General features: G+C 40.0%; 1 long non-coding RNA gene across 2 annotated transcripts in view; it reads right to left on the reverse strand.

Moving 5' to 3' along the window:
- The window catches only part of LOC149221815 (uncharacterized), a 46,481-nt gene extending 22,979 nt beyond the window's left edge, over positions 1–23,502 (reverse strand). Inside the window, exons 1-2 of one of the 2 annotated variants that reach the window (XR_016249389.1) lie at positions 23,047–23,471; positions 22,826–22,902 (exon numbers count right to left, since the gene is read on the reverse strand). This is a non-coding gene — a long non-coding RNA (uncharacterized LOC149221815). Of the gene's footprint in view, positions 1–22,825; positions 22,903–23,046 lie in introns of both variants that reach the window. The other variant, XR_016249388.1, reaches the window with a different exon arrangement.
- Between the last annotated feature and the right edge of the window lie 1,805 nt (positions 23,503–25,307).

Raw genomic sequence — 25,307 nt, forward strand, 5'->3', positions numbered from 1 at the left:
AGACTGATGAATCACTAGAGGTGGATCAGACTGTATACAAATCTATTATTGGCAGCCTCCTATATTTGACAGCGTCAAGACCAGACATCATGCAAGCAGTTGGCATTGTTGGAAGATTTCAAGCAGACCCTAGACAAAGTCATCTCCTAGCAGCCAAGAGGATTCTCAGATATTTAAGAGCCACAATTGGCTATGGACTTTGGTACCCAAGAGGTAAAGATTTTTCACTAATTGTTTTTATTGATGTTGATTGGGAAAGTGATGTAGATGATCGAAAGAGCACTAGTTGTGTTGCTTTCTTTCTTGGTGAATGTCTAGTTTCATGGTTGAGCAAGAAGCAAGCTTCAATTTCTCTCTCTATTGCTGAAGCTGAATACATAGCAACAGCTTCTTGTTGCACTTAGCTCTTATGGATGAAGCAGACTTTACAAGATGTACAAGTATCATAAGATCAGCCTATCCCTATCATTTGTGATAATACAAGTGACATCAGCATGTTAAAGAACCCTGTCTTCCATTCAACGACAAAGTATATTCCAGTCAAGTACCATTTCCTCCGAGAGCAAGTTGCAAATCAAATTGTCAAGCTGGAGTAAGTACCTACAAAGAAGCAGGAAGTTTATATATTCATTAAACCTCTCCCAAGAGATCAATTTGAGTATTTAAAGCAAAGATTGGGAGTAGTTCATCTCGGCTCCCTCCACTAGATCTTCTTCACGAGGTAGAAAGGCAACCAATAAGCACTCGGCATATCAGATGAAAGTTGCAAGGTTCACAAGATTAACAAGACAGGAGGAGATTGTTTGCAGGGGGAGCACTTTAATTACTTTGCCGCTGATGTTAAAGGGGGAGAAGTACCTCAAACAAAAAGGAAAAGGAGAAGTATGAGAAGTACACCAAAGGAGAAGTGCATCATAGGGGGACCAACATCCATAGGGGGTGAAGAAAGAGAAGTAAGAAGTACACTTTGTTTTTGCTTTTATGCTTTTGTGGTGTTGCCATATGTTTGTTGCTTATAATGTTGCCATCAATGACAGGGGGGGGCGGGGGGGGAATGTTAGAAATATGTCGTCATTGATGGCAAAGGCAAAGGCATTGATGGGTGCAAGAAGATTGATAAAGGAATAGAGACTTTAAAGCCATTCTCAATACAGCAGTTCATCTCAAGTGTTTTTGAAAACTGCTCAGATAGATAGAACTTTGAAAGAGCTTTCCAGTGGTATATGGAAGTTTGCAAATGGCCCCCTGGATTAGAAGTAATTGCCAATCAAAGATTAGAAGCCTTAAATTCAAAGGTTGCAGTTAGAAATATGGTGATAATCTTAGTTGGAGTTAGTTTTGGCATTTGGCCAAACTTGGCGGAGCTCTTGGCAGAGGACAGTCGTTAAACTTCAAGCATGTATGAAGGCGGATTGTGTGCCACACGTCCCCTCTAACACATCGGCGAAATTGCACGAGCCCAAGCACGCCTAAGAGTTAATGACAAAAGGGGGGATCTGCTATTGGCGGTATTGCCATACCAGTACCTACAAAGAAGCAGGAAGTTTATATATTCATTAAACCTCTCCCAAGAGATCAATTTGAGTATTTAAAGCAAAGATTGGGAGTAGTTCATCTCGGCTCCCTCCACTAGATCTTCTTCACGAGGTAGAAAGGCAACCAATAAGCACTCGGCATATCAGATGAAAGTTGCAAGGTTCACAAGATTAACAAGACAGGAGGAGATTGTTTGCAGGGGGAGCACTTTAATTACTTTGCCGCTGATGTTAAAGGGGGAGAAGTACCTCAAACAAAAAGGAAAAGGAGAAGTATGAGAAGTACACCAAAGGAGAAGTGCATCATAGGGGGACCAACATCCATAGGGGGTGAAGAAAGAGAAGTAAGAAGTACACTTTGTTTTTGCTTTTATGCTTTTGTGGTGTTGCCATATGTTTGTTGCTTATAATGTTGCCATCAATGACAGGGGGGGGGGAATGTTAGAAATATGTCGTCATTGATGGCAAAGGCAAAGGCATTGATGGGTGCAAGAAGATTGATAAAGGAATAGAGACTTTAAAGCCATTCTCAATACAGCAGTTCATCTCAAGTGTTTTTGAAAACTGCTCAGATAGATAGAACTTTGAAAGAGCTTTCCAGTGGTATATGGAAGTTTGCAAATGGCCCCCTGGATTAGAAGTAATTGCCAATCAAAGATTAGAAGCCTTAAATTCAAAGGTTGCAGTTAGAAATATGGTGATAATCTTAGTTGGAGTTAGTTTTGGCATTTGGCCAAACTTGGCGGAGCTCTTGGCAGAGGACAGTCGTTAAACTTCAAGCATGTATGAAGGCGGATTGTGTGCCACACGTCCCCTCTAACACATCGGCGAAATTGCACGAGCCCAAGCACGCCTAAGAGTTAATGACAAAAGGGGGGATCTGCTATTGGCGGTATTGCCATACCAGTACCTACAAAGAAGCAGGAAGTTTATATATTCATTAAACCTCTCCCAAGAGATCAATTTGAGTATTTAAAGCAAAGATTGGGAGTAGTTCATCTCGGCTCCCTCCACTAGATCTTCTTCACGAGGTAGAAAGGCAACCAATAAGCACTCGGCATATCAGATGAAAGTTGCAAGGTTCACAAGATTAACAAGACAGGAGGAGATTGTTTGCAGGGGGAGCACTTTAATTACTTTGCCGCTGATGTTAAAGGGGGAGAAGTACCTCAAACAAAAAGGAAAAGGAGAAGTATGAGAAGTACACCAAAGGAGAAGTGCATCATAGGGGGACCAACATCCATAGGGGGTGAAGAAAGAGAAGTAAGAAGTACACTTTGTTTTTGCTTTTATGCTTTTGTGGTGTTGCCATATGTTTGTTGCTTATAATGTTGCCATCAATGACAGGGGGGGGGGGGAATGTTAGAAATATGTCGTCATTGATGGCAAAGGCAAAGGCATTGATGGGTGCAAGAAGATTGATAAAGGAATAGAGACTTTAAAGCCATTCTCAATACAGCAGTTCATCTCAAGTGTTTTTGAAAACTGCTCAGATAGATAGAACTTTGAAAGAGCTTTCCAGTGGTATATGGAAGTTTGCAAATGGCCCCCTGGATTAGAAGTAATTGCCAATCAAAGATTAGAAGCCTTAAATTCAAAGGTTGCAGTTAGAAATATGGTGATAATCTTAGTTGGAGTTAGTTTTGGCATTTGGCCAAACTTGGCGGAGCTCTTGGCAGAGGACAGTCGTTAAACTTCAAGCATGTATGAAGGCGGATTGTGTGCCACACGTCCCCTCTAACACATCGGCGAAATTGCACGAGCCCAAGCACGCCTAAGAGTTAATGACAAAAGGGGGGATCTGCTATTGGCGGTATTGCCATACCAGCGACCGTAAGATCAACAGCTTATATTAAAAGCGAGACCCCACCCCTTTTTTACCACAAACCACATAGGGGGGTTCGCATTAAAACCACGGCGGTAACGATATGTGGCACAGGGAAGCGTGGTTGAGCGAGGTGGTGTAGACAGGTGAGCTGGACCAATTAACAAAGCATGCCAGGAGGACGTGGCCCGACAGGTGGCGGGATGAGTTGACAGCGTGGACCAACCAAAGAGACAACACATGGCATTATTTTATTGACCGATAGTGGTGACATCAATGCACAGGTGGAGACACAAGTGGATGATGATGTCAGCAGTGATGCAGCACCTATGAAGGTGTGACAGGTGGCATGTGTTTTTTAGCATTTTCATGTGGCCAAGTGGGCCAAATTCGAGTGACACATGACTCAATACTCACCACATGGCACAGATGACGTCAGCAAGATGATGTGGCAATCGGGCCAAAGGTGGTGTATGACAAGATTTTCATGTGTATTTGATTATCGAAAAAAATCCAAAAACTCGTGCATAAGGTCATGACTCCAGGCTAGTCAAACCTCCAGCCAGTCGGAGGTAAATGTCAGCACACAACAGGGTATACAGGTCGATCTTTGACCTCCCAACCTGCGTTAAAATTCGCGTCGAAGTAAGTATTGCAAAGTTTCCATTCAGAAGTCCAATGGTCGGTGGAGAAACGGAAAATTGGTAGAGCTCCAACCCCATTTAGCCCTCAACCTAATAGCAGCGTGGTCACAACTCCAAGTCATATGGTGAAAGTACTAAAGGACAAGCGCTCTAGCAGCCAGCGAAGGACACTAGCAGTCAAAGAATTTTTTAGTAGTGGCATGGACAGAGTTGGCAGTATATTTGTTGATTTTTCCAAATATGGAGATAGCCAAATTTAGAAAGTCACAAATAAAGCCTGATGTTTTTTCCAAAATTGCAAATTTGGACAATTAACTCAGCTTCACTCACAGAGACAACGAAGCAGAGATTGAAGACTTATGGTACACATTAAGAGAGCATTCCAAAAGCAGAAAAAACAAGTTAATGAGATCAAAACCTCTGATAAGTGAAATTTAAATGCAACTGTGCAAGTTAACTAAAGTTTGAAAACTAAAAAAATCAGTCCTAATTTCTCCATAAGCATAATTGAATTTGCAAGCGGAGATGTTGGTTGTATGGTGTGTTGGTGGTTCATTTATTGTTCAAAGGTGTATGCTGGTGGATTGGTCAGTGATCAAAGATTGTTGAAAACGATTTTATGGTGTTTGTGGTGGGTGATTGAGGTGAGAAATTTATTTGTTTACGAAAGGAAGTGGCCTTCATGATTTGAGTTTAAAAATTGTATGAGAGATGAATCATTAAGGTCAAGCAAGTGGTAGCTTGCAGATCAGGGGTTGTATCTCCTTCCAATAGTGGTTGGTAAACAATTAAGGGTTGGAGCTCCTTTCAGTGGTAGTTGATAAACTAGGGGTTGTTGCTCCTTTCGGTAGTAGCAGATAAATTAGGGAGTAGTAGCTTCCTTTTGGTTGCAACTAGAGAACTTTGTAACAACAAGTAGAAGCTTGCCTTTATGAAATTAATTGAAGAAAAAGTTTGAAGAATCTGTGTGATATTTGTGTTTCTTATGTTGATTATTGTGATGCTCATGTGAACTACTGTTGAAGAGTTTATTGCTATCCTAGTATTCTTTACTAGTGAAAGAAATTTTTAAAATTCCAACACTGATTCAACCCCCCCCCCTAGTATTGTCCTAGTTTCTAATGGAGAGGATGGATTAAGTTCTCAGTTAACTCAGTTCACAACTCGAGAAAAACAAGGAACAACTCGAGCCAATTAACTGAGAGCTATTCCAAGTGTAACTGAGACTTGCTCCTGTTAACTGGTAAAAGGAACTCATTGCACTTGTGTGAACACAAATTCAAACTTGGCCTCCTTGCATGAATCAAAGATCTATTAAGGCAAGAGTAGGATGAAAGCACAGATGGGTGATTCTTTATTGTTGGCAAAGCGCATTGGTTGAGGAGCGAAGATCAATAATTCAAAGAGAGGAGTCGAGCCTAGTTTCAACCGGAAACAATTGTGCTTAGGCCGAGATCAAGAGGCACGGTCGAGAGAATCTTCTCAAGGTCGAGACCAAGAGGTGTTGGAGAAGATGTAACTAGGTTCGTTCTTCATATATGTAATTTTGATATTTGAACTTATTCAAGAAAGAGAAATTATTTTTTGTATTATTTGTCAATGAGTTTCTTGCTCATTGAAAATAGGTTAAACACATTTTGAAGTGCTTCTAGAGAGTCAAAGTCAAAATGTAATTATGAAAAGACCCTTTGAGGGCATGTTACATCATGTAAGTCATCATACAAGGTCAAGGAAATAACTCCAAGCATAGTCAAATCCTCTCCTAGCTCCAACAAAGTCTACAAGCAGCAAAAAACGATGAATAAATGTGAAATATAATGCAACTGTCAAGTCGGCCTAGAAGATAGTCAAGTCGGCCTAATGGACAGTCATGTCGGCTTGAGAGAGGAGGGATAGACCTCTATAAATAGAGGTTGTACACTCCTCATTTGGACACATACACTCAAGCTCTGAAATCCGCAAGAAATGAGGTGACAAAAGGGAAAAAGGATAGCCAAGTAAAGGTGGATAAGAAGTATGTTAGGGCAGCGAAGGAACAAGGTAGAACAGCGAAGTTAAGGGGCTACTTTCTAGGGTTTCTGCAGCCACACGTGCGAAGAAACTAAGGATAGTCTGTGGCCATATCAACATGGGTATATTCTTTGTGCTTTGGGCTAGCTATTCGGTCAACAAAGGTTTCTCACTCCAGCATTGAAAGCAACCTCACAAGCGAAGGATAAGGGACTGGTTTTAGGGTCATACACAGTCACACATGCGGTAATCTGAAGTTGTTCCTGTGGCTAGGGCAGCAGAAAACTACAGTTACACATCCACCCTTGGTTGAGGCTAAAACTACGCCTACAAGGCCTACTACACTAGCGTAGAAGAAAGACCTTCAAGTGAGGAAGAAGGGCACTCCAACAAAGAAGAAAAGGAGGCTACAACAGTCACACGTGCGCGGTGCAGGAAGGGCTTGACAGCAGTTTAGGGCAGCAGCATAAGAGACCTATTTCGGATCAGCAATTGGGTCTACAAGGTCTCCTAAGGAGAGCAAAGAAGAATCTCCTTATAATGAAGAAGAGGAGCCCTAATATTCTTGGGTATCCTAACATAGAAGACAGTGCCACCAGAAGTACCGGAAGATGCGTCAGAAGTGACAGTGCAGAAAGAGGAAGGATTTCACTCATGCTTGGAGGAGATCTTAGTCAAGGGTCTAGGGTTTGGCAGTTGTTCAAATAAGAAGCTTCAATAAGAGAAAACGTACAAAGGGTTTCCCTCTCGATAGTGGAGAGGGTTTGTCCCTGGCAGACAGCCAAATGTTGTGTTCTTGTTATTTTGTTTTCGTAGCAGTTTGATGAAGCACACACATATGCACTAATAAGAAGAAGAAGAAGTATAAGCTAAGTAAGAAAAGGTAAAAAGACTTCACAAATTGTTATCAAGTCTCAGAGAATCATCACAACACTACTTTGCCCTAGATTCTCTAACAAGAGGCGGGGTTGGAGAATCTTCTCAAGGTCGAGATCAAGAGGCAAGGTCAAAAGAATCTTCTCAAGGCCGAGAGCAATGATCCTGGAGTACACTGAGAGTAATTGTGGAGCTGAGATTAATTTCTCAGAGGATATTTGTTGGCTGCAGTAACAACATACTGAATTTGTAAAAGATCTATTTGTTCAAAGAACAATCCATAAAAAGCCCACAACAAAGAAAGCAGGTTTTCCCATTTGAGTTTCCTGGGTAAAACACTAGCGTCAAATTTATGTTTGTGCATGTGTTTTTATCTCAAGTATTTTCTGTTGCATGTTGAATGTTAATACACTTTGTATCTTGGTGGAAGTTAAACTTGGTTTCAGTTTTCAATTGCCTTGATTTTTCAGTAAATTCATCTAAGTTGTTGCAGAGTTTCAAGAAAATTAACAGAGTTTAAGGATTTCATTTGAATAGAAAAGCCCCAAATCCTCCTACTCCGGGAGATGAAATTGGAGGCTTCAAAAGCTATTTCATCATGCACAAAGCACTGGCAAGTTAGCAAAGGCATTGTTGTTAGCTTGCGAAAGAGCCTCAAGAGGGCTCTGCACTATAAGGAACAGCTCGGCCCTGAAGTCGGTAAACTCCTTCAATACCCAACATTGGATACTTACTAGCTTTACTCATATTCAGTCAGGAAAGAAATTTAATTTGGTTAATGTTTACATGCCAATGGCCTATAGAGGAAAATAATTCTACTAGGACTCACTCTTGTCCCTCCAAAATTTGGAAGAATACTAGAATAGCATAATAGGAAATGACATTAATGTCACACTCAAGGTTACTTGGGAGCAGGAGCGAAAATGGGGAGCGGAAGCAAAAACAGGAGCGGCAGCGATATTTTCAGAAGCTCCCGGTTTGGGAGCAAATCCCGAAGCGTTTTTTATATAATATATATTTTTTAATATTTTTTATATTTGATGCATACATGACAACAAAAACATGTAGAATGATGAATTAGATATAAAAAAATGTTAAAATTGGCAACTAGGGCCAAACACCGTGAGGATCACCTTATTCATGGTTGATAATATTTTATCTAGATTCCTCTCGTCGAGAGGTGTAGGATTGATCTAAAGATCATCCGATTCCGATAAGTATTTATGGAGATATGAATTTATTTTGATTATGGACAAATTGTCAAAGTCGGCCAGCAACTTATGTAGGCTCAGAAGCCCAACGGACACATCTATTCATCATCAACGTTTGCATATAAATACAGGATGTCTCCTCCTCATTTGGACACACACTTCTCATCCATCTCTCTCTCTCTCTTCTGCGCAGAAAAGAGTCTCTCTCTCTCCTGCGCAGATAGGTCTCTCTCTCACATGTGGGAAGGAAGGATGCAGTTTTCTAAGGGTTTACAAATTGCAGATTGGAACTTTGACCAGCGTTCTCTCTCTCTTGACTGCGCAGTAGGTGAAGTTGACTCTCCTTGGAAATCCGCAATTTTTGGCACAGGAATCGAGGTGATCTTACCTCCGGTTTGGAAGATATTGACTGCCCTAGTTTAGGGCTGATGCCGCTGATGTCGATGATGCTGATGCCGATGTCGTTGATGCCAATGATGTTGATGCCGTTGATGCCAATGATACTGATGCCGCTGATGCCAATGATATTGATGCCACTGATGCCAATGATGTTGATGTTGTTGATCTAGGGTTTGTTGCTGCTGACTATGTCATAGGGTTCGCCGAATTTGAACCTTTAGGTTCGAAATTCGGCGAACCACAAAAATATTTTCAAATTCGCATGAGGCTCGATCATGTTCAGTTCAAGTTCGCTTTTTCATTTGCGTTATTTTACGGTACTGGGCCTGTCGTCTGCCATATTTTAATTTTGAAGTTCCTATCGATTATTTATATTCAAGTTGCCCCACTAACTCGATTTGAGTCATCAAGCGTGTAGATGAAGGGTAACTTTGTTAGGGTCGTTAAACGCATAGACAATGGTTTTTGTGACAGTGCATAAGGTAATTTATATTAAATTTTACCATCACGATGAAAATGTGCACAAAGATAACCGTATGCTATATGAGGGCCATCACGCGTCCAAGAGCCAACGATTTTACATATAATATATGCTAAGAAACCATCGTTGGAGTTGCACTCGCACAGAGAGGAATAACACTTTGATAGGTTACGCAGAGGAAGACGCTTCGGTAGGTTAGGGAATAAGCTTTAACGTTTTTTTTAATTTGAATCACATCAGTATAGTTTATAATTTGTTGTAGATACATGTTGTTTTATATATTTTCAAAAATTAATATATTAATATTATAATAAATTATTTATTAAATTTAACTTAATTTAATTGCTTTTAAATTTAATATCTTATAGAAAGATAATTTTATAAATAATTTGTTATATATTGTTTCATATATATTAAACATAATATTTTAATATTATAATGAGTTATATATTAAATTTAATAAAATTTTATGTTTTATATATATGTGTGGGGACAAGGGAATTTCATTTATATTATATAATATAAGCATTAAAAATTTAATGAATAAATATTATATTGGGTTATATTTTAAATTTAGGAAAATATATATATATATATACTCGAATTTAATGGCGAACCTCATTCGAACCTTATCATAAAATTCAAATTTGAATCGAACTTAATCACTGTCGAACTCGAACCCGAACCCGAACCATGTGACATTGGCTGCTGATATAAATCAATTTTTTGTACTATTTCTCTCCGCTGAATTATTGAAGATAAAAGAAGATTTGATCAAAGGGTTTCCCCATATTGGGGTTTGTCCCTGGCTAGCCACCACATCTTGTGTCTCTTGTCTTGGCTTGTTTTTTGTTGATCATTTAATGTTCTATCTGCACTTTACTTATGTACATGTGATTGCTAATCTATGGATAATAATAAGAAAGATAAGTAAACTGCTCTAAGCATAGAACATACCATAATTTAACATGGTATCAGAGCTGAGGTGAAGACAAAGCCCAAGCAAGAGCAAGAGCAATCACCGAAGAGAAGGTTGGCAAGGCTATCTAAAAAGAACTATGGGGTCCTCAACACTCTTCCCCACCGAAGACAAGCTCCGTGAAAAGTCTGACTATCACGGATGGAAGATGTCTCTCGATCTGACTTTAGAAGATCAAAGTGTTGGACCATGTGAGAGGCAATATTGTTGAGCCTCCATTAAATGCATCTGCTGCTGCCAAGAACAAATGGAAATCCGGAGAAGTCAAAGCAAAGAAGATCATCCGGGACTCTATCGACAAGCGCTTGGTGGCCTATGTTTCTGAACTGAACACCTCCAAGGAAATCTACGATAGACTGGTGAGTTTATTTAAAGTTAATGATGCAAATCAAGTTCTGTTTCTTAAAAATATGCTGAAGGACACACTGCACCCTGAGGAACCTCCCGTGAAAGGTGTAGGCAATATCTCTCTTAAATTGAATCAAGGTAATACAATCCACCTACAGCATGTATTATATGTACTTGATCTCAAAAAGAACCTAGTGTCCATATTGGAAATGGAAGACAAAGGCTACAAGGTGGCTTTCAGCGATGGCAAGGTACGTGTATGGAAAAACAATATTAAAGATGCCTTCACTCTTGGGTTACGAGTTGATTCATTATATCAGGTCGAAGGAAGTCCACTAGGTGTCATGTCTTGTGACACATCTCTTCAGTCCGAACTATGGCATCGGAGGTTTGCTCACCTTCATTATAAAGCTCTACCTGATGTAAGAAAAATGGTGACCGGGATGCCCGAGTTCAGAATAGAGCAAGAAGGTGTATGTCCCGGATGTGCTGAAGGAAAGCTAAAAAGGGGACCATTCCCCTCAAGCTAAAGCAAGACCTCCGATATATTACAATTAGTTCACTCACACATATTTGGTATGATGCCTGTGAACTCCTTTGGAGGATATCCATATTACCTCAATCTTACAGATGACTGTTCTCGCAAGACTTGGATATACTTCTTGAAAAAAAAAGGATGAAGTGTTCTCCTGGTTTTGACACTTCAAAGCCTTGATCGAGAATCAAACCGAAAAGAAGATCAAGATCTTAAGGACTGATAATGGGACTGAATATGAATCTAACGAGTTTCATGACTTTTGTAAAGAGGTTGGCATTAAGAGGGAGACTACTACACCATACACTCCTAAACAAAATGGTGTGGCGGAAAGGAAGAATCGTAAGATTATGGAAGTTGTCCGTGCTATGCTTCATGATCAAAGACTTCCGAAGTTTCTATGGGCTGAAGCTGCAAACATCGCCGTATATATAGAAATTTCAAAACCAATGCCCCCATCAAGCATTGGGTTCCAAAACTCCTGAAGAAATGTTCACTAGTAAGAAACCTGATGTATCTCATTTTAGAATTTTTGGAAGCCCTGTATATTTTCATATGCCGAAAGAGAAAAGGAATAAATTGGGTGCATCTGGAAAGAAAGGAATCTTCGTGGGCTATAATGAAAATACTAAGGGCTATAGAATCTATGTAGTCGGTCAAAGGGAAGTTGTGATTAGTCATGATGTCACCTTTGACGAAGATATGGCTCTTAGCAAGGTGAACAATCTTCCTACTGTGAGGAGCTCTCAAGAAGCTGAAACCAGGGAACCGAAAGAAAAAGATGATGAAACAATGCCCGATGTGGAAGAAGTTAGAACCCATGGATCCTATTGATCCTCCTCCACCTGAGCCTTCCTCCTCTAGGGAGAGGCCTTCATGGCTTAGGGGGACACTTGATGATGGAAGTAGGAAAAGTATAAGGCTGGTTTTTGTCGCTCGTGGCTTCTCCCAGGAGGAAGGTATAGACTATGACAAGATATTTGCACCTGTTGCCAGATATACCACCATCCGCTTGATCATAGCCCTTGCGGCTTCACAAGGATGGAAACTACATCAGATGGATGTCAAGACCGCGTCCTTGCATGGTTTGATCAAAGAAGAGGTCTACGTGGAGCAACCTGAAGGATTTGAGATTTATGATCGAAAATCTCATGTGTGCAGGTTGAAGAAGGCCCTCTATGGGTTGAAGCAAGCACCCCGAGCATGGTATGAGAGGATCGTTAGCTACTTGATGAAGCTGGGATTCACTAGGAGTGAAGCTGATCCCAACCTTTACTTTAAGGTTGAAGATGACAAACCTCTCATACTGGTGTTGTATGTTGACGACCTCTTTCTAATAGGTGCAGACCCTCTCATTCACAAATGTAAGAGGGAGTTGGCTTTGAATTTGAAATGAAGGACCTAGGACTGATGCACTATTACCTAGGACTTGAAGTTTGGCAGAAGCCAGGAGAAATTTTCCTATCTCAAGGAAAATATGTGGTGAAGATATTGGAAAGATTCAGTATGGTGGACTGCAAGCTTGTAACTACCCCGATGGAGCTTGACTTCAAAAATTTAAGCGGTAGTGCTACTGGACCTGTTTTACGAAATGCCACTGAGTATCGTCAACTCATCGGAGCATTAATGTTCTTAGTGAACTCCCGTCCAGATATATGCTTTGCAGTCAACACGTTGAGTCAACATATGGTTGAACCTCACCACATACATTGGATTGGTGCCAAGAATCTATTGAGATATCTTCGCGGCACAATTACTTATGAGTTAAGATACATTGCTGGAGATGTGAGACTACTTGGGTATACTGATGTTGATTGGGCAGGCAGTGTGGTGGACCAAAAGAGCACTTCCGGGTGTTGTTTCTCTTTGGGATCTGCTTTGATATCCTAGATGAGTAGGAAGCAGAAGTCGGTGGCTTTGAGCACCGCCGAGGCAGAGTATATTGCTGCTAGCATGGCCTCCTGTGAGGCAATCTAGTTGCGAAAGCTCTTCAGTGAGCTATTTGGATTTACATTGGATACCACCGTGATTCTATGTGACAACCAGAGCGAGATCCATTTATCAGAAAATCATGTATTTCATGATCGCTCCAAGCATATCGATATCAGGTACCACTATATTCGAGATATGGTGCAGCGAGGAGCAATAAGGATCCATCATATCGGTACAAATGAACAGGCCGCCGACATTCTGACAAAGCCCCTAGGAAAGGTCAAATTCCTGACTTTCCGAAAACGACTTGGTGTCATTCAAAGACCCTCTGATGAGGGTCAAGTATGATGTACTGAGCCCTGGGAGCTCCAGGGGGGCGCAGGGTACTTCTTGGAGCGACATATGACCACAGGGTGACTCACCATCCCCTGTTGGTGCACTTTGTACATGGTAAAAGGTTCAACCTTCCCTTGTGACACCTCGTGGCGACTATGGAACAGGATGATTAGTTCTCTTGTGGGCCAGGATGATTCGTTCTCCGTGGCGACTATGGAACAGGATGATTAGTTCTCCTATGGGCCAGGATGATTCGTTCTCCGTGGCGACTATGGAACAAGATGATTCGTTCTCCTGTAGGCTTGGATGATGTGTTCTACATGGCGATTATGGAACAGGATGATTAGTTCTCCTATGGGCTAGGATGATTCATTCTTCGTGGCGACTATGGAACAGGATGATTAGTTCTCCTGTGGGCCTGGATGATGTGTTCTCCATGGCGATAGTGGAATAGGATGATTCGTTCTCCTCTAGGTCGGGATGATTAGTTCTTTGTGGCATCCACTGGACAGGATGTTTCGCTCTCCTGTGGGATAGGATGATTCACTCTCTTGTGGACAGGATGCTTTGCTCTCCTGTGGACAAGATGATTCGCTCTCTTGTGGGACAGGATGATTCGCTCTCCTGTGGACAGGATGATTCGCTCTCCTGTGGACAAGATGATGCGCTCTCTTGTGGGACAGGATGATTCGCTCTCCTATGGACAGGATGATTAGTTCCCCTGTCAAGGAATCCTACCCATGCAGTCTGGGACTCATGGGAAGTACCTCTCATCTGATCAATGAGCAGGGAAATGAGGATAGGGACCATAGTAGTACCGATGGATGCATCGTTGTATCTACCGTACTCACTATGCTAGGATGACCTTCATTGATCTGGGATCAATGATACTGGCCTGGGACTAGTGAGAGTGGTACCCACTATGACACTGACTTCGGGTCAGTAGAGGACTGGTTTGGGACCAGTGGTACACACTCTGAGATTGACTTCGGGCCAGTGGAGGATGGTATGATACATCCTCGATCACTTCTTCTTCTTCTTCATAGTTCGAGCAGAGCAGAACAGAGCAAAGCATAGCAAGGCAAAGCAGAGCATAGCAGAGAAGGGGTCAAGCTATTCAGGGCAGTGCATTTGATGGATGAATAGTAGCGACAGTCAAACGAATTACAGATGGAGTTCTCCCTAGTGTGTTAAAATTGGCAACTAGGGCCAAACTCCATGAGGATCACCTTATTCATGGTTGATAATATTTTATCTAGATTCCTCTCGTCGAGAGGTGTAGGATTGATCTAAAGATCATCCGATTCCGATAAGTATTTATGGAGATATGAATTTATTTTGATTATGGACAAATTGTCAAAGTCGGCTAGCAACTTATGTAGGCTCAGAAGCCCAACAGACACATCTATTCATCATCAACGCTTGCATATAAATACAGGATGTCTCCTCCTCATTTGGACACACACTTTTCATCCAACTCTCTCTCTCTCTTCTGCGCAGAAAAGAGTCTCTCTCTCTCTCCTGCGCAGATAGGTCTCTCTCACACGTGGGAAGGACGCAGTTTTCTAAGGGTTTACAAACGGAAAATTGGAACTTTGACCAGCATTCTCTCTCTCTTGACTGCGCAGCAGGTGAAGCTGACTCTCCTTGGAAATCCGCAATTTTTGGCACAGGAATCGAGGTGATCTGACCTCCAATTTGGAAGATATTGACTGCCCTAGTTTAGGGCTGATGCCGATGATACTGATGCCACTGATGCCAATGATGCTGATGCCGATGATGCTGATGCCGATGCCATTGATGCCGATGATACTGATGCCAATGCCGTTGATCTAGGGTTTGTTGTTGTTGATATAAATCAGATTTGTGTACTATTTCTCTCTGCTGAATTATTGAAGATAAAAGAAGATTTGATCAAAGGGTTTCCCCATATTGGGGTTTGTCCTTGGCTAGCCGCCACATCTTGTGTCTCTTGTCTTGGCTTGTTTTTTGTTGATCGTTTAATGTTCTATCTGCAATTTACTTATGTACATGTGATTGCTAATCTGTGGATAATAATAAGAAAGATAAGTAAACTGCTCTAAGCATAGAACATACCATAATTTAACAAAAACATTAAAAACATAGATTGAACCATATAACAACAATCATCTAGAAGTTATAATCTTCATTAACCACGTCCACAAGTTAGTAACATAGTAACATACAACATATTGATTCGCATGATTCATCAATCTTAAAGTTTCAAGCTTTCAAAATTCAATATATAACATTTATCATCGTCGATCACCAAAGTTGTACTTGTAAGCTAAGTGTAACCATTACAACAAATAATATCTAATATGAAATGAAATGAAATGAAACAACTTTCAACTTTCATGAAGCATCATATTCATACTTCATTAATAATGAGTTATAATTGCCAACTTCAAACTTTAAACTTAAATTGTCATATATTGCTTAAAAAAATATCATAATAAAAGCTACTAGAACTACAAAAGACAAGTAAATCTATTATCTATTGCTTATGCTTGGGCCTCTTGCCACCACGAGAAAAGTCTAATTTTTTAGTCTTGTTGGAAAATCAGGATATTTGTCATTAATATCACCCTCTAAGCATTAATATCCAAAGGTATCTTTGTCATTACCTCTCGATCTGTATAGGGATCTTTGTCATTAATATCACCCTCTAAGCATTAACATAAGATAGAAAAAGCAAGGCATGTCAAGTCAAGATTTTGTTTGAGTGATGCATACATTTTTAGGAGGGTCATGATAAAGGAGTTTGACAACCAATGTCACTAACATCAAGGTACATAGAGGGATTGGTGCTCTTGATTAAGTACGAATTCCATACCCTAATACATGACAAAATTCAATGGAAACATTGCAATCCCCTAATCCTGATATCCTGAAAAATTGATAAGTCTGTTGGATTTTGAATGAAATCTAAAATTCTACTTTCTCCATATGAAATCCAATGAGGTCGGAACCACTCTCAAACATCCTAATTCATTTCATGGTAATGTTAAAAATTTAAGTAAAAGGATGATTAATGAAGATTAATCATCCTTTTACTTTAAGAATTTAACATTACCATGAATTACATATCAATACTAGGTCCATAGGCTTGATCATTACGCTGCCCCACTCAAAACTTATTTGTTTCTTTGAAAAAATTGCATTTGGAACATTACTGCAAAAAAAAATTGCAAAATAGCTAAATGCTCCCGAAAAGGCAGGGAGCATTTTTTTTAGGGAGCGCGCTCCCGAAAAGGCAGGGAGCGTCCTCGAAGCGTTTTTGGGAGCGCGCTCCCGAGGCGGTCCGGAGCGGCTCCCGCTCAGAGCGCGAAATGGGAGCGGGAGCGAGAGGGGGGGGTGCTCCCTCACAACCCTAGTCACACTGAACAATAAGGAGAAAAGAGGGGCAGCATTGTATGTGACTTTTTTCATGAAAAGCTGGAGGACCTAGTGGTTGAATGTGGCCTTATGGATATCAAACCCTTTAAAGGTAAGTTTACCTAGTCTAAGAAAGGGATTCAGTTGAGGCACACAGCAGCAAAGCTAGACCATTTTTTGGTACACGGTGATATTTTATCTCAAGACTTCCTCATCTCTTCAAAAATTATTCCCTCCACCATATCTGATCATAAACCAATCTTGCTTGTTCTTGAGGAATCCCCTTACTATGGCCCCCTTCCTCTCAAATTTAACCCCTTGTGGCTACGGGGTGAAGAGGAAATGAAAGTAATCTCAAAGGCTTGGAGCACATGGATTGTGAGCTCCCCTGTCTACATTTGGGAGCAGAAACTGAAATGAGTGAAAGAGGCACTTAAATCTTAGGTTAAATACTCATATCTATCTCCACTTTCAGAAAAGGAGTCTCTCCTCTCTCAACTCAATCTAGTTTAGGACCAACGATAAGAGCATCAACGGACAAAAGATTTACAATAAAAAGAAATTTGTCAAAATCTGCATAAGAAACCAAGAGTGGAGGAGGAAACCTAGAGACTTGAGCCAAGGGACCTTTGGTTAAAATGAGGGGATCACAATACTACCTTCTTTCATCGCCAAGCCAAAGCGAGAATACAAAGGAACAATGTCAAAGAAATTGCCTTGGAGGAAGGCCACAAATTTTCTAGAAATAGAGAAAACAACCAAATTGTTTTTCCAAAATCTATACTCAGAACAAGAGGAAGCAGACCCCGAAGCCACATTTGATCTGCTAAGCAGCATTCCTTCGCTAGTTTCCCCAAAGGGAAACATAAAACTCTTTATGAAGCAGTTTAGAGTCTAGATCCAAAGTTCCAAACAAGGCTCCAAATCTGGACTCTGAATGGTTTCACCATCCATCTTTTTCGAGCATGTTGAGACTTGATCAAATATGAGCTGATTCGAATGTTAAGACTTGATCAAATATGAACTGATTCGAATGTTGAGATTTGATCAAATATGAACTGATTCGAATGTTGAGATTTGATCAAATATACAGGCCAGGGGGCAACACAAACTCTTCTTTCCTAGCTCTGCTCCCAAAGGAGGCAAATCCATCTCCATTCGCCATATTCAAACCCATCTCTCTATACAATGCATCCTACAAAATAATGACGAAGATCATGGAAAACAAACTTACAAAGTGGTTCCAAAGATAATCTCAAAAAGATCAAGGGGTCATTATGCATTAAAATAAAAAATCAAAAAAATGTAGATAATATTATTTTAATCCAACAGGCAATTCACACCAGTAGAGCAAATAAAAAGAAAGTCATGGAAATCAAAATAGGCATGGAAAATGCCTTTGAATGGGTGAGGCATTCATTTCTTTTTTACCTCATGCATAAATTTGGCTTCAGTCCCCTGGTCATTAGATGGATTGTTGCATGCGTTAGAATATCTTGGATCACCCCACTAGTGAATGGCAAGCCACTTCCTTTCTTTCAGATTAGTAGAGAGCTTAGGCAAGGTTGCCCCTTCTCCCCTCTGTTGTATACTCTTATTGCAGAAGCTCTCAGTGAGAAGTTGGAAGTGATATATGAAAGACAAACAGTCAATCTCCTGAGGATAAACATTGTAAGAGGCATAAAGAGTATAAATCATTCGTGGTTTGCAGATGATACCATCTTGATTGGGGGAGCCTCCCTTACTACTGCTTTCAAATTTAGGTGGATGTTGGATGCTTTAATAAGCGCTTCAGGCAGCAAAGCAAAAGAGCCAAATCTATGGAAGAAATGCAAGCTCACAGCTCCTTTAGCACATCTCCAGAATCATGCAATTTTCATGTAAAGATCAGCGGACTTCCTTTAAGTATCTTGGCACGCCTCTTTCATTAAGTAACCCCTCAGCTCAGTCTTGGCAACACATATTGGACAGATCAAAGGAAAGTTTCAATAGTGGGGCATGCAGTGGTTAAATCCAGTTGGATGCATTGTGCTGCCTTACTTGTCTTCCAATGCTCAGTAATGCTAGCACAGATTGGAGTCATGCAAAGAATTGCCCAAGATTTGCAAAGGTTATTATGGCAAGGAGGGAAATCGGACACCAAGAAATACCACTTGGTTATTTGGTCAGTGGTAAGAGGCCTGAGCATAAGAGATCCTACTCTTCTTAACCTAGCTTGGGGAGGGAAATTGTCTAGCTATTGATAACTGGGAAACTTGATTGGTAGAAAAAAGCTCTTTGGAAGAAATGCCTCAGGACAAGAAGGAAAAGATATATAGAACTGGAGAGACAACCAAAGGGGATCCCATATTTAGAAATTAATTAAAACTGCAATCCCCTTGATTCGAGCAAAACTCTCTTGGATTCTGGGAAATGGTAGAGACATAAACATATGGAAAGACAGTATAATGGAGCATCAGCCTTTGCATAATTGCTCAGAACTTTCACCCATTAAGAATTAGCTAAATGAAAGAAACAAATACACTCCCTTTGCATATCTAATTGGTCCCAGACTTTGGGAGACTGGCTGCGCTGGAAATTTTGATGAGCCTCCACCTCCCTTGCGCCCTCTCCTCTCTTCTCTCACTTCTCTTTTCAGTGGTTGTGCGCCTCAAAACATCAGGATGCCAAATCAGAATGGATGGCGCCCTTCAGGATTTTCTATCAAAGATGGTTATAATCACCAACCATAATTCTCCCACTGCCTTAATGATCTACAATCTGGAACAAGTGTTAAAATTGGCAACTAGGGCCAAACTCCATGTGGGTCATCTTATTTATGGCAGCTGATATTTTTCTGGGATTCCTCTCTCCAAGAGGTGTAGGATTGATCTAAAGATCATCCAAATCCGACTTGTATTTATGGAGATACGAATTTATTTGTATTATTTGACAATTTGTCAAGGTCGGCCAGCAAGTTAATTACACACACTTCTCTCATGATCTCTCTCCACTCGTTTGGGTTTGGTGGCAAGAGAGGTCAAGAGGGAGAAGCCCTAGCCGCAGGTGAAGAGGAGACTGAGGGAGAAGCCCTAGCCGCAGTTCAGATGTGCCCTAGACGCAGTCAAAGAGAAGGCTCCCATACGCAGTCAAGGAGGAAGCTAGCTGCTGTCCTAAAGAAGATCAAGCCGCAGTGAAGAGAGGCTCCTATCCGCAGTCTAAAGGAGGCCCTAAGCTGCTGACTAGAGGAGACACCTAATACGCAGTCAATGAAGACATCTAGCTGCAGAAAAAGGAGATATCTAGTCGCAATTTGATGAGAGATCTATCCGCTGTCTAAGGGAGCTTCAATATGCTGCAAAGGAAGCCCTAAAGAGCCCTGGCCGCAGCATAAAGGAGCCATATATCAGCGTGAAGAAGTCTGGAAAGAGCAGCGTGGAAATCCCTGTGACAGCATGTTAAATACTGCTGTTCTAGGGCATGGTTTAGGTACATTTGGAAGCCGCAGTCACAAGGTTAGTAATCGTTGAAGACAGAGCTTAATTTGAATGTATTTGGGTGCTGGCAAGTGCAGTTAACTAGGCCAAGTTTGTGAAGAAGGCAACACTGCTATTTAGAACTTGTTTGGGCCTGTTGAAGGAGACCACAGCTACAGCTAGCTGCTTTGCTAGGCTGCAAGCCATAGCAAGCAGCTAAGGCTGTTCCAAGGCAGCCTTGAGGTGTACATTGCTTGCTGGAGGCAGTGTGGATAAAAGGGAGACTCTCCTTGGTGGACCACAGCCCTAGAAGGGCTTAGTTGGCTAATAGAGTGAAAGGTTAAGGGCTGCATTTTGTGCCCTAACCAGAATTGCAGGAGCAGCAAGCAATCAGAGGAATGTTGCAGCAGTGTTATATGGAGGGCCACTAGTTTGATGATCTCCTCAAAGGATTTGCTTCAGCACTCTTTGTGATTGGATTCAGGGCTGCATCTTTGAACAGTCATCATTAGCAGAATGATGGACTTTCTTCTGCGGTCATAAATATCAGTTTTGTATATTTGTACTATCTCTCTCTCTTCTGAACTATTGAAGAATATAAGAAGATTTGATCAAGGGTTTCCCCACATTGGGTTTTTCCTGGCTGGTGCCACATCTTGTGTCCTCTTACCTTGGCTTGTCTTCTACTGTTTATGTTTATGTTCTATCTGCACTTTACTATCATGTTGATGTGATTGCTAATCTGAATATTGACATTGGGCTAATATGAAAAATTGAAGTAAATTGCTCTAAGCATAGAACATACCAAAATTTAACAAGAAGGTATGGTCTCCTGATGGTCTGCTGGCTACTTATGCACAGAAGAATATTTGTCATTGACAGCTAATAAACTCCAGAAAAGAGGGATCCGAGGCCTAAGCTGGTGTTTCTTGTGTAAGAAAGAAGATGAATCTCACAGACACCTATTTCTAGAGTGTTCTTTTTCAGCACAGGTTTAGGAAAACGTATTTTCAGGCTTATCCCATAGATTCCACAGGCCAACAAGCAGGAACCATGTGGGAACCATGTATTCACTCGCTAGACTAGATTATATAGGGGGTCCTTCAAAGATAGACAGCTTTTCAGATGGATCTGGGCAACCTTGCTAAAAAAATTATTATGGAAGTTATGGCTAGCCACGAACAGAGATATATTCAATCAATGTTTCGAACCTCTGGCCTCAGTGGTAAATAAAGCCAAAAGTCTCATGATAGAAACACTGCGGACAAAGAGCTTATCCCTTCAAAATAAGCAACCTCCTGACAGAGAAGAAATGGAATGGAAGGGACAATATCGAGAACTCTCAATGATTGCAAGAGTTAAGATACATTCAGTGCTCTTTAGTTGGCAAATCAAACTTGGGGAGCATGAATTCGAGAAGTAGCACAAAAGGAAGAGATCACATATTATTTTCTTTGATGAAACATCAAAAAGTAATGCAGAGTTAGCTGGAGCAGGAAGGGTCATCTCTGACCCGGATGGAAACCAAGAATCCAGCTTATGCTTGGGGGGCTCAGAATGGCAACAAACAACCAAGCTGAAGCTTATGCTCTATATCAAGATTTAAATATTGCCACTAGCTTGGGAATAAGAGAATTGGTAGTCATTGGAGACTCCAGGATAGTTCTAAAATCTTTAACACATCAAGAACTTCTGAACGACTTCCAGTTAGGCTCAATATTCTCCATAACCACAAAGATCACTCAACAGTTAGCCAAAATCTATCCTTTCATGTCCTATGGGACCACAATGGCAATGCAGAGGGTTTGGCCAATGAAGCCTCTGGTTTGTCTCAAGGAATTTTGAAAGAAAAAAATGGGGTTATGTATTCTTCCATTATCCCCTAATCTCACCCTTCAAGATTACAGATTAAGGTGTTCTATTCAGCATATAAGCAAGGAACCTCTTTCAGAGTTCACGTCCCAGCAGACTTCAAGATATTTGGAGGAAAAGTAAAAGAGGAGGATACTGAGCAGTAGCCCAAGGATCCAATGGAAGTAGATCAGCCTTCCATCCACCCAGAGACAAATCTGCAACAGCAAACTTTTGATAAAGTTTTGTAAATCAATATGTATTTTGAATGATTTTTACAGGCAGTATACCTGCAACGCTAGTGTTTCTGTAGCAGCAGCAAGACTGGAAAAGCGCTTAAAAGTTTTAGAAGATAGGAATTTTTTATGGTGTCACTGACAAAACTCTCTGAAACAGCATATCAGCCTTCTCGGTAACATATTGCCATTTTTGGCCACCTTTAATAGAAATGTTCTCCAGTCCCAGCTTTATATATATAGACATTGTGGCAAGCAATGCTGCCAACCCAACTAAACTGACCTGAGCGTAGTTGTAAGAATATCTTCCCAACCGGTGATCAAACAAGAATAGGCCAACCATAATACATAGCCAGCAACAAACAACCGAGTCACTAACTCTATGCCACAGACCACTAAAAGTTGATGAGATACTGGGGTTTAGGGCTCAGAGCAGATTTGGTTTCACTATCGTATCGATTCGAAAGATGATTTCAAGACATTTGTGATTTGGAAGATGATATCATTCTATGCAACCTTTTAGAAACTAAAATGCATTATTATGTTCTGAGTGATGCATAAATTAAAAATATGGCAATGTTATCAACAAAGTATGTCGACAATTTTGCTAGCATCTAACACAACCACATAGAATACCACAACATCGTCGCTTAGAAACTATTAAAAAACTAATCGAAATGGCCCTAACTTAAATGTTCAGAAACTTCAGAGATTGTTCACAGTAAACCCAATTATAAAAAAAATTAGACATATTTGGCGTGTATAGCACTTACGTAACCCAACGCTAATGGTTACCCAGTACCCACCCCCGCAAGAGAAACGAGGCCTCAATACTCTGCCGAGCTTTACTCTATGTTTTCCATGATAATCTTGGGTTAAAAAACATTCAAAATAATAAGAAAATTGGATAACATAAGCTAATTAGCCCTGCATTTTCAGAGAAAAAACTTTACGCATTTTCCGTGAACGCTTCTTTGAAGTATTTATGACTTACCGCAATGCCCAAGCCCCATAGAGTTTCTTAAACCTGAGATGATATGATCAAGGGAGAAGAAGACACAGGAGCTTTATGTTTATTTCTAAGTGGCATAAAATCTTCTGCGGGCTCCAACCACGCCTGGGATTTGACATCCACCACTGCTTGTCAAATGAAATAATCACCGGCGGTTATATGTTTCTGGCTGACTTCTTCAGAGTGTCCATGTTTTTGGCATGGTTAAAGAAAAATCCCATATTAAGATTTGATTTGCGCTGGAAAGTGCTCTCAACCCAATAACATTTTATTGCAATAACATTAGACTCACATTGAATTTATGTTGTTTTATGCCCTAACAACATAATTCATAATTACAAGAATTATCAATTCCAAACTTGAAATTCTAACTTTTAGTTTGAGAGAGAGCGTGAACGCTCATAATCATGAAGGGGTTTGTCTCATCTAATGAATGGAGTCGACACAGCTAACTGAAAATTTTTGTGTGAAGCTCCAAACAAGTTCTACGTTATCCTTAAAATCTTTTATTAAACTTTAGATATTGGGTTATTACATTTATATTGTTATATTGTTGTGTTGTTTAAAAACTTTCATTATTCACACACACACCAAGGAGACCTGTATTTAAAATCATCAAATCTTATTTTATACATTATCTTCATTGTAAAAGGAGGGTTTTTCCTCAAAGTCAACTATAATTATTGGTTTTTTATCATTTTTAAGACGCATGGTTCATAACATATGGTATCAAAGCATACGAACCTAGGCTTTTGCCGCTTCAAATGAGCCATCGTGACATTTTCATTATAACTTTTTTTGGGGGTATGATTCAGACTATGAAATTTGGAGACGATTGAGGAGAGATCTCAATGTACATATGGTCAAAATTTCATATTTCAGTTTTTTATTTCAAAGATGCATTGTAAGTTACGGTTAGTGAATGGTCCTGAAATCAATTTCAAAAGAGTGATCCTAGAATTTTCATTGTAACTCTTTTTCTAGAAAGTTTTAATGGTGAAATTTTGAGCATATTGAGAAAAGATATCACTGAAATCTAGTAAAAATATCAAATTCCATTTCCCTATAGTTTCATAGATATACCGTGTAGAAGTTAGGGTTTATGAATGGTCCTCGAATCAGTTTCAAACAAGTAATCTTGGAATTTTTGTCATAAATTTCCTTTTGTAACACCTCAGAGTATGAATTTTATAGAGATCTATAGAGACATGCCAAAGTATTTAAAGGAGAAATTTTATAGTCAATTTCCAAAAATTGGAAACATGGCACATTGTATAAGTTCACTCTTGAGAAGAAGCAAAAAACAACAATTTTTGTGAAAGTCACTATAACTTTCATGTGGCATGTCAAATTTTGATATATTAAGATAAAAGTCAGTCAACCAGATAGTCCCCAAATTAAGGCTTTAAAGGTATGTAAATTACAATTGACAATTTGATATTAGAATATCTATTTTTTTATGATTCAAAATTTGCAATAAAGAGAGAAAAAAAAAAGGAGCATAATTATTGTTCTCACATGGCTTCTAAGGGTGCTTCAACATATATACTACACCAACTAAACCCCCAGAGAGCTCTATTATGACTCAAGAACAAAGAGAAGAAATGTCCACTATGTTGAAGAAGTGGAAAATAAATTGGAAAACAAAATGGATGAAATGGAAAAGAAGATGAATGAAAACAAGGAAGAAATACAAAATCCATAAATTCCATGGAAAGCTTATCTTGGAGAGACTTCCTAAAAGGGATATGGAGATGCAACAAAATCATAAAAATAAGGAAAATGATTCTGTTAGAACTCAATCACTTATGGAGAGTATTTTATCACAATGGAAGAGCCCAAAGAATAAATCACGGAACCATAATCATGATTTTTCACTCCAAAATCCACATCATCAGGGCTTTAAGTCAACATTAAGGAAATATTTCATTTTGAAGATAAATGCGAGGAAGTTTGATTGTTCGATACTATTGTTACTTTTTTTGCAACTAGGGTCAAATTCCACATTGGACAGCTTATATGATCGAGATGATGCTTGTATTAAATTCCTCTTTTCGAGAGGACCAAAATCGACCTAAAGATCACCCTATTTGGTAAAGCAAAAGTTGAGTTTTGAATTATTTTATTCATACATGTATTATGGAATGGGTCGGCCCTAAGCACATGTGAAACTGGTTAGGTCGGCCTCAACCTCAAGTCGACCCTCAAGAAAGCCTATAAATAGAAAACACCTCAAGCTCATT

Source organism: Pinus tabuliformis, chromosome Q (genome assembly GCF_031772625.1).
Source record: "Pinus tabuliformis cultivar Carrire ecotype Pingquan chromosome Q, CPIR1, whole genome shotgun sequence".
NCBI classification, from domain to species: domain Eukaryota; kingdom Viridiplantae; phylum Streptophyta; class Pinopsida; order Pinales; family Pinaceae; genus Pinus; species Pinus tabuliformis.